At 39.1% G+C, this 14,523-nt stretch overlaps 1 non-coding gene across 1 annotated transcript; it reads left to right on the top strand.

Annotated features, from left to right (window-relative positions):
* The first annotated feature begins 9,439 nt into the window (after positions 1 to 9,439).
* Positions 9,440 to 9,547, top strand: LOC112787924 (small nucleolar RNA R71). Its single transcript, XR_003195308.1, has one exon. It is a non-coding gene; the product is annotated as a small nucleolar RNA R71 (small nucleolar RNA).
* Positions 9,548 to 14,523: the final 4,976 nt, after the last annotated feature.

Below are 14,523 nucleotides of genomic sequence, written 5' to 3'. Positions count from 1 at the left end.
ATAATGTTACAAAATTTTAATGATTCTCAAATGATTTTTCAGTTATACATCTATCATTAAAAGTGAAAGGCTGGAGATTTCACAACCAGCACTTGATCCTCAACTTTCTGAAAGGTCTTGCTGTGGAGATTTCACAACCAGCTCTGGAGATTTTTCAATTACTTACTGTGCTTAGAACTGGGCTTCGACTTTCTTGGTATCCAAATTGTAAGGTCTTGCTGAGAGAAAAAAGCTAGAGGACTTGACAATTGGTCCAGTTCTCACTGTAAGTACATGTTTTTCATTTTCTTAAATTTAAACTTAAAATAAGTGTTGGCAGCTTCATACATTTGTGTATTATTCTCTCTAAGATATGATTTGTGGAGAGAGAACTACTCTTGAGTGCAGTAAGTGAGAAGATATGAACGAATTCTAGAGTTAATTGAAATAAGTTATACATAACTATTCTAGTGTAAATAGAGAAAATTAAATAGAAGAAAAGCATAGCTTAACGAAAAGCTTGTTAAGATGCATATACTCACAATCATGTTCTTACATACTTTTGGTTGTTGTGCTTGCAGAAGGACATACAAAATTGGAGGTTGTGATTTAAGCAGCACTGCTCCTCCTTGTACCAGGTAAAGTTTCGGTAATAAGTAATTCAATTGGCTTTCTCTTTACTTTCTTAGACTTGAAGGAAGATTATCTATTTTCTTCATGTGTATTGAAATGATGGCTCCTATTTTCTCAAGAGCTGCATGGCATTGCGTTTGGTATATGATACAGGTGGATTGAAATGATGGCTCCTGGATTAGTAATATGTAATCCAAGGATGGTAGCTTGCTTAGAATCTTCGTTAGCTTGGGTACTAGTAGTGATTTTTTGTTTCAGTAAAAACTAGTGGTCTCTTTTGTAACTTCCTACTGATTCTAAAATTTTTTCTGTTATGTAATAATATGTAAAGGAAGTAGATAATATAATAGTTGTTGTAATGATTTTGATTTTTGGTATTTTGTTAGAGCATGTCATGTGATCAATCACACTATATTTGGTGACAAGTTTATAAAGATTGGATTAGTTGATTTAAATTTAATGGTTATTGTATAAATTTTACAATTATCTATGAATTTTATAAGATTTTATTACAAAGATTAGAAAAAGAACAATAGAACCTGAACAAAGTTATAGCTACGCTTTAAAAGCGTAGCCATATTGTACAATAGCCATTAACAGGTACGCTTTAAAAGTGTAGCCATATCTCTTGCTATTGGCACGCTTTAAAAGCGTAGCCATATCTTTTGCTACTGGCACGCTTTAAAAGTGTAGTGATATCTCTCGCTGTTGGCACGCTTTAAAAGCGTAACCGTATCTCCAGCTATTGGCACGCTTTAAAAGCGTACCGATATCTTTCACATACGGCCACGCTTAAAAGCGTGGCAATAGATAAAAGCGTGGCGACAGAAAAAGCGTGGCCATAGGTCACCAAAAGCGTGGCGATAGAGCAACCGGCACGCTAGCAGTTGTGACCCTTTCAAAAGCGTGCCGGTAGCTCAAAAAGCGTGGCGAAAAGCTATCGCTACGCTTTTTTCAACTTTTCGCCATGCTTTAAAAGCGTAGCAAAATTCTGGTTTTCTTGTAGTGAGAATTAGGTTAGGATTAGGTTAGAATATTTTAATTTCATGTTTAATTACTTGATCTCATCTTGTTTCTTCCATAAATTCTCATTTCTACACCTTGATCCTCTTAGTTTTTATGCTAGTTTCTCAATTTGCTCTCGTTTGTGATGATGACTCATGTTGGATTTGTTTACATTTAATGCAATTTTGATGTTGATGTTTCTTTCATTGATGAATTGAGTTGTGACCCCACTTTTCTTGTAATTAATAGTGGTAGATTTTAGTATTTTTGCAATTTATGATGCCAACTTTTATTGCACTCTAAGTGTTCGATGGAATGCTCTCCTTGGTTCTTGAGTAGTTTTATCAACTCTTGGTCTAGGCCAAGGGACTTTGGTGATCTTGAGTTTTGGATACAATGAATTTGGTAATTTGAGAACCCTGTGTGATCAATTTGAAGCTCATTGTAGCTAACCCACTACTAAGGCAATTGGTAGGGAGGTTAGGACTTATGGGTGGATGTGATTAGGCCTATTTGACATACTTCCAGTCTAGGAGTAAATGTTACGTACTTAAGACTTCGAGAAGTAGACTTAATGGGTTGGCCCCTCATAATTGTCAATAATTGGTGTTAACTAGGATTGTGATCTCAAGTACCCAAGCCTTAGCCACGAGTTCTTTATTTTGCTTTCTTTACTTACTCGCTCAATTTACTTTCTTGCCATCTCATAAACAAAACCCCCTTTTTACCCCATCATAGCCAATACGCATGTACTCCATCGGTTCCTAGGGAGATGACCCGGAGTCCAAATACTCTGGTTAATTCTTATTTGGGGCTTGTTAATTGTGACAAAACCATAATTTTAATTTGATAGCGAGAGTTGTTTGTTGGTTTGGAGCTATGCTTACAACGAAATTCTTCTTTTTGTGAGAGAAATTCCTAATCAACACAAATATCATGCATTTCAAATTAATGGCACCGTTGCCGGGGAACAATGGTGCTATGTTATTGGCTATTGTACATATTGTGAATAGCTTGAACTTTGGTTTGTTTTCCAGTTTTTACTAGTTAGGATTTTATCTTCTTTATTTCTTATTGCCCTTTGGTGCACGAAATTGTGATGTCCAGGCTCGAACAATCCCTGGCAACGTGAGCAACTTGGTACGCGTAATCGTGATTACACTTTAATTATGTAAAATTCATGGCTCCTTCTTTCCCTGGCAATGGCGCCAAGAACATGGTGCCAATACCATGGTTCACAACTTCGATACAACTAACCAGGAAGTGCACTGGGTCGTCCAAGTAATACCTTATGTGAGTAAGGGTCGAATCCCACGGAGATTGTTGGTATGAAGCAAGCTATGGTCACCTTGCAAATCTCAGTTAGGTAGATATAAATGGATAATGGTGTTTTCGAATAATAAATAATAGAATACGGATAGAGGTACTTATGTAAATCATTGGTAGGAATTTCAGATAAGCGAATGGAGATGCTTTTCGTTCCTCTGAACCTCTGCTTTCCTGCTATCTTCATCCAATCAGTCTTACTCCTTTCCAAGGCTGGCTTTATATGATACATCACCACTGTCAATGGCTACTTTCGGTCATCTCTCGGGAAAATGATCCAATGCCCTGTCACGGCACGGCTAATCGTCTGGAGGCATCACCCTTGCCAATGGCTTCATCTTATCCTCTCAGTGAATAATATGCTCACGCACCCTGTCACGGCACGGCTATCCATCTGTCGGTTCTCGATCATGCTGGAATAGGATTTACTATCCTTTTGCGTCTGTCACTAACGCCCTGCAATCGCGAGTTAGGAGCTCGTCACTGTCATTCAATCATTGAATCCTACTCGGAATACCACAGACAAGGTTTAGACTTTCCGGATTCTCTTGAATGCCGCCATGATTCTAGCTTACGCCACGAAGATTCTGGTTAGGAGATCTAAGAGATATTCATTCTAGCTTAATTCATGTAGAACAGAAGTGTTTGTCAGGCACGCGTTCATAAGGGAGAAGGATGATGAGCGTCACACATAATCATCACCTTCATCACGTTCTTGGGTGCGAATGGATATCTTAGAAGCAAAATAAGAAGAATTGAATAGAAAACAGTAGTACTTTGCATTAATCTTTGAGGAACAGCAGAGCTCCACACCTTAATCTATGGAGTGTAGAAACTCTACCGTTGAAAATACATAAGTGAAAGGTCCAGGCATGGCCGAGACGGCCAGCCCCCTAAATGAGATCAATAATCTCCTAAGATGAACAATGGAATAAAACTGAGACAAAAGATACCTAATACCATAGTAAGAGGTCCTATTTATAATAAACTAGCTACTAGGGTTTACATGAGTAAGTAATTGATGCATAAATCCACTTCCTGGGCCCACTTGGTATGTGTTTGGGCTGAGCCTGAGTGTTGCACGTGCAGAGGTCATTTGTGGAGTTGAACGCCAGTTTCTGTGCCATTTTGGGCATTCAACTCTGGTTTTGGATCCTTTTCTGGCGCTGGACGCCAGATTTGGGCAGAAGGCTGGCGTTGAACGCCAGTTTACGTCATCTATTCTTGGCCAAAGTATGGACTATTATATATTGCTGGAAAGCTCTGGATGTCTACTTTCCAACGCAATTAGAAGCGCGCCATTTCGAGTTCTGTAGCGCCAGAAAATCCACTTTGAGTGCAGGGAGGTCAGAATCCAACAGCATCAGCAGTCCTTCTTCAACCTCTGAATCTGATTTTTGCTCAAGTCCCTCAATTTCAGCCAGAAAATACCTGAAATCACAGAAAAACACACAAACTCATAGTAAAGTCCAGAAATGTGAATTTAACATAAAAACTAATGAAAACATCCCTAAAAGTAACTAGATCCTACTAAAAACATACTAAAAACAATGTCAAAAAGCGTATAAATTATCCGCTCATCACAACACCAAACTTAAATTGTTGCTTGTTCTCAAGCAACTGAAAATCAAATAGGATAGAAAGAAGAGAATATACTATAAATTCCAAACTATCAATGAAACATAGCTTCAATCATATGAGCGGGACTTATAGCTTTTTGCCTCTTGAATAGTTTTGGCATCTCACTTTATCCATTGAGGTTCAGAATGATTGGCATCTATAGGAACTTCAGATTTCGAATAGTGTTATTGATTCTCCTAGTTCAGTATGATGATTCTTGAACACAGCTTCTTTATGAGTCTTGGCCGTGGCCCTAAGCACTTTGTTTTCCAGTATTACCACCGGATACATAAATGCCACAGACATATAATTGGGTGAACCTTTTCAGATTGTGACTCAGCTTTGCTAAAGTCCCCAATTAAAGGTGTCCAGGGTTCTTAAGCACACTCTTTTTTTTTGCTTTGGACCTTGACTTTAACCGCTCAGTCTCAAGTTTTCACTTGACACCTACACGCCACAAGCACATGGTTAGGGACAGCTTGGTTTAGCCGCTTAGACCAGGATTTTATTCCTTTAGGCCCTCCTATCCACTGATGCTCAAAGCCTTTGATCCTTTTTATTTGCCCTTGCCTTTTGGTTTTAAGGGTTATTGGCTTTTTTTTTGCTTGCTTTTTCTTTTTCTTTCTATTTTTTTGCCCCTTTTTTTTATATTTTTTTTTTCTTCTGCAAGCTTTATTTTTTTACTGCTTTTTCTTGCTTCAAGAATCATTTTTATGATTTTTCAGATTATCAAATAACATGTCTCCTAGTCATCATTCTTTCAAGAGCCAACATATTTAACATTCTTAAACAACAACTTCAAAAGACATATGCACTGTTCAAGCATACATTCAGAAAACAAGAAGCATTGTCACCACATCAATATAATTAAGCTAAGTTCAAGGATAAATTCGAAACTCATGTACTTCTTGTTCTTTTGAATTAAAACATTTTTCATTTAAGAGGGGTGATGGATTCATAGGACATTCATAACTTTAAGACAAAGTTACTAACTACTAATGATCATGTAATGGGGACACAAACATAGATAAGCACATAGAAAACGAAAAACAGAAGAAAGAAGAACAAGGAATGAATCCACCTTAGTGATGGTGGCGTTTCCTTCTTGAGGAACCAATGATGTCCTTGAGCTCTTCTATGTCTCTTCCTTGTCTTTGTTGCTCCTCCCTCATTGCTTTTTGATCTTCTCTTATTTCATGAAGCATGATGGAGTGCTTTTGATGTTCCACCCTTAGTTGTCCCATATTGGAACTCAATTCTCCTAGGGAGGTGTTGATTTGCTCCCAATAATCTTGTGGAGGAAAGTGCATTTGAGGCATCTCAGGGATCTCATGGAAATGAGCTTCTTGCGCCTCTTGAGCTCCATGACTGGGCTCTCTTGCTTGCTCCATCTTTTTCTTAGTGATGGGCTTGTCCTCTTTGATGAGGATATCTCTCTCTATGTCAATCCCAGCTGAATTGCATAGGTGGCAAATGAGGTGAGGAAAGGCTAACCTTGCCATAGTGGAGGACTTGTCAGCCACCTTGTAGAGTTTTTGAGGTATAATCTCATGAACTTCCACCTCTTCTCCAATCATGATGCTATGGATCATGATGGCCCGGTCTATAGTAACTTCAGACCGGTTGCTAGTGGGAATGATTGAGCATTGAATAAACTCCAACCATCCTCTAGCTACAGGCTTGAGGTCCAATCTTCTTAGTTGAACCGGCTTGCCTTTGGAGTCAACCTTCCATTGAGCTCCTTCTACACATATGTCCATAAGGACTTGGTCCAACCTTTGATCAAAGTTAACTCTCCTTGTGTAGGGGCGTGCGCTCTTTTCCATGTATGGCAAGTTGAACGCCAACCTCACATTCTCCGGACTAAAATCTAAGTATTTCCCCCGAACCATTGTAACATAGTTCTTTGGATCCGGGTTCTTACTTTGATCATGGTTCTTGGTGATCCAGGCATTGGCATAGAACTCTTGAACCATTAGGATGCCGACTTGTTGGATGGGATTTGTTAGAACTTCCCAACCTCTTCTTTGAATTTCATGTCGGATCTCCGGATACTCATTTCTTTTGAGTTTGAAAGGGACCTCAGGGATCACCTTCTTCTTGGCCACAACATCATAGAAGTGGTCTTGATGGGCTTTGGAGATGAATCTTTCCATCTCCGATGACTCGGATGTGGAAGCTTTTGTCTTCCCTTTCCCTCTTCTAGAGGATTCTCCGGTCTTGGGTGCCATCAATGGTAATGGAAAAACAAAAAAGCTATGCTTTTACCACACCAAACTTAGAATATTGCTCGCCCTCGAGCAATAAACAAAAGAATAGAAGAAGAAAAAGAAGAAATATGGAGAGGGAGAGGGAGATGTGGTTTCGGCCAAGGAGAGTGTAGAGGGATGTGTTGTGTGAATTTGATGAAGAATGGAGGTCTTTATATAGGGAAGGGAGGGGGGGTTAAGGTTCGGCCATATGGGTGGGTTTGGGTGGGAAATTGGTTTTGAATTTTGAAGGTAGGTGGAGTTTATGAGGTAGGTTTATGGGGAAGAGGAGATGGATGTGAGTGGTGAAGGTTTAGTGGGGAAGAGAGATTGAGGTGATTGGTGAGGGGTTTTTAGGGAAGAGTGTTTATGGGGTTGTGTGAAAGAGAGTGGTGAGAAGAAGTGAGTGGTGGTAGGTGGGGATCCTGTGGGGTCCACAGGTCCTGAGTGGATCCTGTGGGGTCCACAGATCCTGAGTGGATCCTGTGGGGTCCACAGATCCTGAGGTGTTCAAGGATTTACATCCCTGCACCCATTAGGCATGTAAAAATGCCTTTGTACCCAACTCTGGGCGTTCAGCGCCAGGTTGGTGGCCATTTCGGGCGTTCAACGCCCATCTGTGTGCCATTTCTGGCGTTGAACGCCAGAACCATGCCTGTTCTGGTGTTCAGCGCCCAGAAGCTGCCCATTTTGGGCGTTCAGCGCCAGAACCATGCTCTGTTCTGGCGCTGAACGCCAGACAGATGCTCCTACAAGGTGTGATTTTTCTTCTGCTGTTTTTGATTCCGTTTTTGATTTTTTTTTTTTGTGACTCCACATGATCATGAACCTATAAAGACATATAACTAAGAAAAATATAGTTAGATAAATAAAAATTGGGTTGCCTCCCAACAAGCACTTCTTTAATGTCAATAGCTTGACAGTGGGCTCTCATGGAGCCTCACAGATGTTCAGAGCATTGTTGAAACTTCTCCAACACCAAACTTAGAGTTTGGATATGGGAGTTCAACACCAAACTTAGAGTTTGGTTGTGGCCTCCCAACACCAAACTTAGAGTTTGACTGTAGGGGCTCTGGTTGACTCTGCTTTGAGAGAAGCTTTTCATGCTTCCTCTCCATGGTTGCAGAGGGAGATCCTTGAGTTTTAAACATAAGGGAGTTCTCATTCCATTGAAGGAATATTTCACCTCTGTCAACATCGATCACAGCTCTTGCTGTGGCCAGGAAAGGTCTTCCTAGGATGATGGATTCATCCTCTTTCTTTCCAGTATCCAGGACTATGAAATCAGCAGGGATGTAAAGGCCTTCAACCTTTACTAACACGTCCTCTACTTGTCCATAAGCCTGTTTTCTTGAGCTGTCTGCCATCTCTAATGAGATTTTAGCAGCTTGCACCCCATAGATTCCCAGTTTCTCTATTACAGAGAGGGGCATGAGGTTTATTCCTGAACCAAGGTCACATAGAGCCTTAAAGATCATGGTGCCTATGGTGCAGGGTATTATGAACTTTCCAGGATCCTGTCTCTTCTGAGGCAATGTCAGTTGATCCAGATTACTTAGTTCATTGATGAACAAGGGAGGTTCAACTTCCCAAGTATCAATGCCAAATAATTTGGCATTCAGCTTCATGATTGCACCAAGAAACTTGGCAGTTTGCTCTTCAGTAACATCCTCATTCTCTTCAGAAGAGGAATACTCATCAGAGCTCATGAAGGGCATAAGGAGGTTCAATGGAATCTCTATGGTCTCTAGATGAGCCTCAGAGTCCTTTGGTTCCTCAGGGGGAAGCTCCTTATTGATCACTGGACGTCCCAGGAGGTCTTCCTCCTTGGGATTCACGTCCTCTCCTTCCCTTACAGGTTCGGCCATGGTGCTTATGTCAATGGCCTTGCACTCTCCTTTTGGGTTCTCTTCTGTATTGCTTGGGAGAGTACTAGGAGGGATTTCAGTGATCCTTTTACTCAGCTGGCCCACTTGTGCTTCCAGATTTCTAATGGAAGACCTTGTTTCATTCATGAAACTTACAGTGGCCTTAGATAGATCAGAGACTAGATTTGCTAAATTAGAAGCATTTTGTTCAGAGTTCTCTGTCTGTTGCTGAGTTGATGATGGAAAAGGCTTGCTATTGCTAAACCTGTTTCTTCCACCATTATTAAAGCCTTGTTGGGGCTTTTGATCCTTCCATGAGAAATTTGGATGATTTCTCCATGTTGAGTTATAGGTGTTTCCATAAGGTTCACCTAAGTAATTTACCTCTGCTATTGCAGGGTTCTCAGGATCATAAGCTTCTTCTTCATAAGAAGCCTCTTGAGTACTGTTGGATACAGCTTGCATTCCATGCAGACTCTGAGAGATCATATTGACTTGCTGAGTCAATATTTTATTCTGAGCCAATATGGCATTCAGAGTATCAACTTCAAGAACTCCCTTCTTCATAGGCGTCCCATTACTCACAGGATTCCTTTCAGAAGTGTACATGAACTGGTTGTTAGCAACCATGTCAATGAGTTCTTGAGCTTCTGCAGGCATTTTCTTTAGGTGAATGGATCCACCTGCAGAAGTGTCCAGTGACATCTTTGATAGCTCAGATAAACCATCATAGAATATATCCAGGATGGTCCATTCTGAAAGCATGTCAGAAGGACACTTTTTGGTCAACTGTTTGTATCTTTCCCAAGCTTCATAGAGGGATTCACCTTCTTTCTGTCTGAAGGTTTGAACATGAGCTCTAAGCTTGCTCAGCTTTTGAGGAGGAAAGTACTTGGCTAAGAAAGCCGTGACCAGCTTATCCCAAGAGTTCAGGCTGTCTTTGGGTTGAGAATCCAACCATAATCTAGCTCTGTCTCTTACAGCAAAGGGGAAAAGCATGAGCCTGTAGACTTCAGGATCTACTCCATTAGTCTTAACAGTATCACATATCTGCAAGAATTCAGTTAAGAACTGAAAAGGATCTTCAGATGGAAGTCCATGAAACTTGCAGTTCTGCTGCATCAGAGAAACTAATTGAGGTTTCAGCTCAAAGTTGTTTGCTCCAATGGCAGGAATGGAGATGCTTCTTCCATGTAAATTGGAATTAGGTGCAGTAAAGTCACCAAGCATCTTCCTTACATTATTATTATTTTCGGCTGCCATCTCCTTTTCTTGTTCGAAAATTTCTAAAAGGTTATCTCTGGATTGTTGTAATTTAGCTTCTTTTAATTTTCTCTTCAGAGTCCTTTCAGGTTCTGGATCTGCTTCCACAAGAATGTTCTTATCCTTGCTCCTGCTCATATGACAAAGAAGAAGGCACAGAAAAATAATAATAATAATAGAGATCCTTTATACCATAGTATACGGATCCCTGTGTGAGTGGAAGAAGAGGGGGAGACAAAGAATGTAATATAATGGAAGAAATACAACTGTGAGGAGGCTAGAGATGTGAGATGAGATGTTAGGATATGAATGAATAAATAGAATGAGATGGTAGAGGGAAAATTTTCGAAAATTATTTTGAAAAAGAGTTAGTGATTTTTGAAAATAGTTTTTGAAAAGTGTTTAGTATTTTTTCGAAAATTTTTGAAATCAAAAATAAAAATAAAAATAATTAGTTAATTAAAAAGAAATTTTTGAAAAAGGGGGAGATATTTTCGAAAATTAGAGAGAGAGAGTTAGTTAGGTAGTTTTGAAAAAGTTAAGAAACAAACAAAAAGTTAGTTAGTTAGTTGAAACAAATTTTTGAAAAGATAAGAAGTTAGGAAGTTAGAAAAGATATTTTGAAATCAAATTTTTTAAAAAGATAAGGTAAGAAGATATTTTGAAAAGATATGATAGAAATTAATTTTTGAAAAAGATTTGATTTTTAAAATCACAATTAATGACTTGATTCACAAGAAATCACAAGATATGATTCTAGAACTTAAAGTTTGAATCTTTCTTAACAAGCAAGTAACAAACTTCAAATTTTTGAATCAAAACATTAATTGTTTATGTTATTTTCGAAAATTTTGGTATAAAAATAAGAAAAAGATTTTTGAAAAATATTTTTGGAATTTTCGAAAATAACTAAGTATTTTGAAAAAGATTTGATTTTTGAAAAAGATTTTGAAAAAGATAAGATTTTTCAAATTGAAAATTTGATTTGACTCATAAGAAACAACTTGATTTTAAAAAATTTTGAAAAAGTCAACTCAAATTTTCGAATTTGATGAGAGGAAAAAGGGAAAGATATTTTTTTTTTGATTTTTGAATTTTTATGATGAGAGACAAAAACACTAAAAAGATGCAATGTATGAAATTTTTAGATCAAAACATGTGATGCATGCAAGAATGCTATGAATGTCAAGATGAACACTAAGAACACTATGAATGTCAAGATGAACATCATGGACACAATTTTGAAAAATTTTTAATGCAAAGAAAACATGCAAGACACCAAACTTAGAATTCTTTAATGCTTAGGCACTAAGAATTCAAAAATGCATATGATAAACATGAAAAGACAAAAAACAAAAAATCATCAAGATCAAACAAGAAGAATTACCAAGAACAACTTGAAGATCATGAAGAACACTATGAATGCATGATATTTTCGAAAAAAATGCAAGATGCATATGCAAGTGACACCAAACTTATAATGTGACTCAAGACTCCAACAAGAAACAAAAAAATATTTTTTTTTATTTTTATGATTTTCTAATTTAATTTTTTTTTTCGAAAATTATATGAAAAGGGAAAATAGGGATTCCAAAATTTTTAACATGAATTCCAGGAATCTTGCATTCTTAGTCTAAAGCTTCAGTCCAGGAATTAGACATGGCTCACTAGCCAGCCAAGCTTTCAAAGAAAGCTCCAGTCCAAAACACTAGACATGGCCAATGGCCAGCCAAGCTTCAGCATTTAACACCAGAGTATATTGCTCTTGATAACAAATTGCTGCTCATCATTTATCAAGTATGTAACTTACCTCTGATGGTTTGGAAGCCTCAGTCCAAAAGAATTTAGACATGGCTTTACAGCCAGCGAGGCTTCACATGCTTCATGAAACACTAGAATTCATTCTTAAAAATCTTGAATAAAATTTTTGAAAACATTTTTAATTTTTTTTTTATTTTTTTTTTCGAAAACAGATGGGAGATTTTTGAAAATATTTTTGAAAAATTTTTGAAAATAAAATAAAAAAAAATTACCTAATCTGAGCAACAAGATGAGCCGTCAGTTGTCCAAACACAAACAATCCCCAGCAACGGCGCCAAAAACTTGGTGTTGTTGCCGGGATTGGAATCTCAGACGATTCTTGGCGCCAAACAGGAACAATTAAGTCCCCGGCAACGGCGCCAAAAACTTGGTGCACGAAATTGTGATGTCCAGGCTCGAACAATCCCTGGCAACGTGAGCAACTTGGTACGCGTAATCGTGATTACACTTTAATTATGTAAAATTCATGGCTCCTTCTTTCCCTGGCAACGGCGCCAAGAACATGGTGCCAATACCATGGTTCACAACTTCGATACAACTAACCAGCAAGTGCACTGGGTCGTCCAAGTAATACCTTACGTGAGTAAGGGTCGAATCCCACGGAGATTGTTGGTATGAAGCAAGCTATGGTCACCTTGCAAATCTCAGTTAGGTAGATATAAATGGATAATGGTTTTTTCGAATAATAAATAATAGAATACGGATAGAGGTACTTATGTAAATCATTGGTAGGAATTTCAGATAAGCGAATGGAGATGCTTTTCGTTCCTCTGAACCTCTGCTTTCCTGCTATCTTCATCCAATCAGTCTTACTCCTTTCCATGGCTGGCTTTATGTGATACATCACCACTGTCAATGGCTACTTTCGGTCATCTCTCGGGAAAATGATCCAATGCCCTGTCACGGCACGGCTAATCGTCTGGAGGCATCACCCTTGCCAATGGCTTCATCTTATCCTCTCAGTGAATAATATGCTCACGCACCCTGTCACGGCACGGCTATCCATCTGTCGGTTCTCGATCATGCTGGAATAGGATTTACTATCCTTTTGCGTCTGTCACTAACGCCCTGCAATCGCGAGTTAGGAGCTCATCACAGTCATTCAATCATTGAATCCTACTCGGAATACCACAGACAAGGTTTAGACTTTCCGGATTCTCTTGAATGCCGCCATGATTCTAGCTTACGCCACGAAGATTCTGGTTAGGAGATCTAAGAGATATTCATTCTAGCTTAATTCATGTAGAACAGAAGTGTTTGTCAGGCACGCGTTCATAAGGGAGAAGGATGATGAGCGTCACACATAATCATCACCTTCATCATGTTCTTGGGTGCGAATGGATATCTTAGAAGCGAAATAAGAAGAATTGAATAGAAAACAGTAGTACTTTGCATTAATCTTTGAGGAACAGCAGAGCTCCACACCTTAATCTATGGAGTGTAGAAACTCTACCGTTGAAAATACATAAGTGAAAGGTCCAGGCATGGCCGAGATGGCCAGCCCCCTAAACGAGATCAATAGTCTCCTAAGATGAACAATGGAATAAAACTGAGACAAAAGATACCTAATACCATAGTAAGAGGTCCTATTTATAATAAACTAGCTACTAGGGTTTACATGAGTAAGTAATTGATGCATAAATCCACTTCCTGGGCCCACTTGGTGTGTGTTTGGGCTGAGCCTGAGTGTTGCACGTGCAGAGGCCATTTGTGGAGTTGAACGCCAGTTTCTGTGCCAGTTTGGGCGTTCAACTCTGGTTTTGGATCCTTTTCTGGCGCTGGACGCCAGATTTGGGCAGAAGGCTGGCGTTGAACGCCAGTTTACGTCATCTATTCTTGGCCAAAGAATGGACTATTATATATTGCTGGAAAGCTCTGGATGTCTACTTTCCAACGCAATTAGAAGCGCACCATTTCGAGTTGTGTAGCTCCAGAAAATCCACTTTGAGTGCAGGGAGGTCAGAATCCAACAGCATCAGCAGTCCTTCTTCAACCTCTGAATCTGATTTTTGCTCAAGTCCCTCAATTTCAGCCAGAAAATACCTGAAATCACAGAAAAACACACAAACTCATAGTAAAGTCCAGAAATGTGAATTTAACATAAAAACTAATGAAAACATCCTTAAAAGTAACTAGATCCTACTAAAAACATACTAAAAACAATGTCAAAAAGCGTATAAATTATCCGCTCATCACCCTTTGTCTTTATTTTCTATTTCACTATGAATTCTCATCCTTTTCGCTATGAGTGTAGTTCAAACTATGTGGTAGGAAATGGAAGCTCCAATGAGGATATGTATCAGGGATTTGGGAATCAAGGATGGGAGGAACCTCAAGCTTATGAAAAACCTTCATGGCAACAACCTCCTACAAATTCTTATGGGTATAATTTTGATCCTAACGTACGCCAGTCCAATGTGTGTGATGACCCTTGTTGTGGTTGTCAACCACAATTATCATATGCATGTGACCCCATTCCTCAATATAGCCACACATCATACTCACAAGCCTCACACCACCATTCCACTCTACATGACCATAACTCATACATACCATATCAACCACCGTTCGAACCACACATGGAATGACCACCATCCCAATACCAATATCCCCAAGAACCACAATTTCCACATACACCACCTCAAGAACTCCACCAACATGAACCACCTTCCGATTACAACAATCTTCCCTTAACCGAGGAACCCTCTCTTCCACCACCACCTCCCGACGAAGCCTTCATGTCAGAACTGAGAGACCTT

This window comes from Arachis hypogaea, chromosome 20 (genome assembly GCF_003086295.3).
Source record: "Arachis hypogaea cultivar Tifrunner chromosome 20, arahy.Tifrunner.gnm2.J5K5, whole genome shotgun sequence".
NCBI classification, from domain to species: Eukaryota; Viridiplantae; Streptophyta; class Magnoliopsida; order Fabales; family Fabaceae; genus Arachis; species Arachis hypogaea.
Note: the sequence above shows the minus strand (reverse complement) of the source record. Positions and strands in the feature narration are given on the sequence as shown.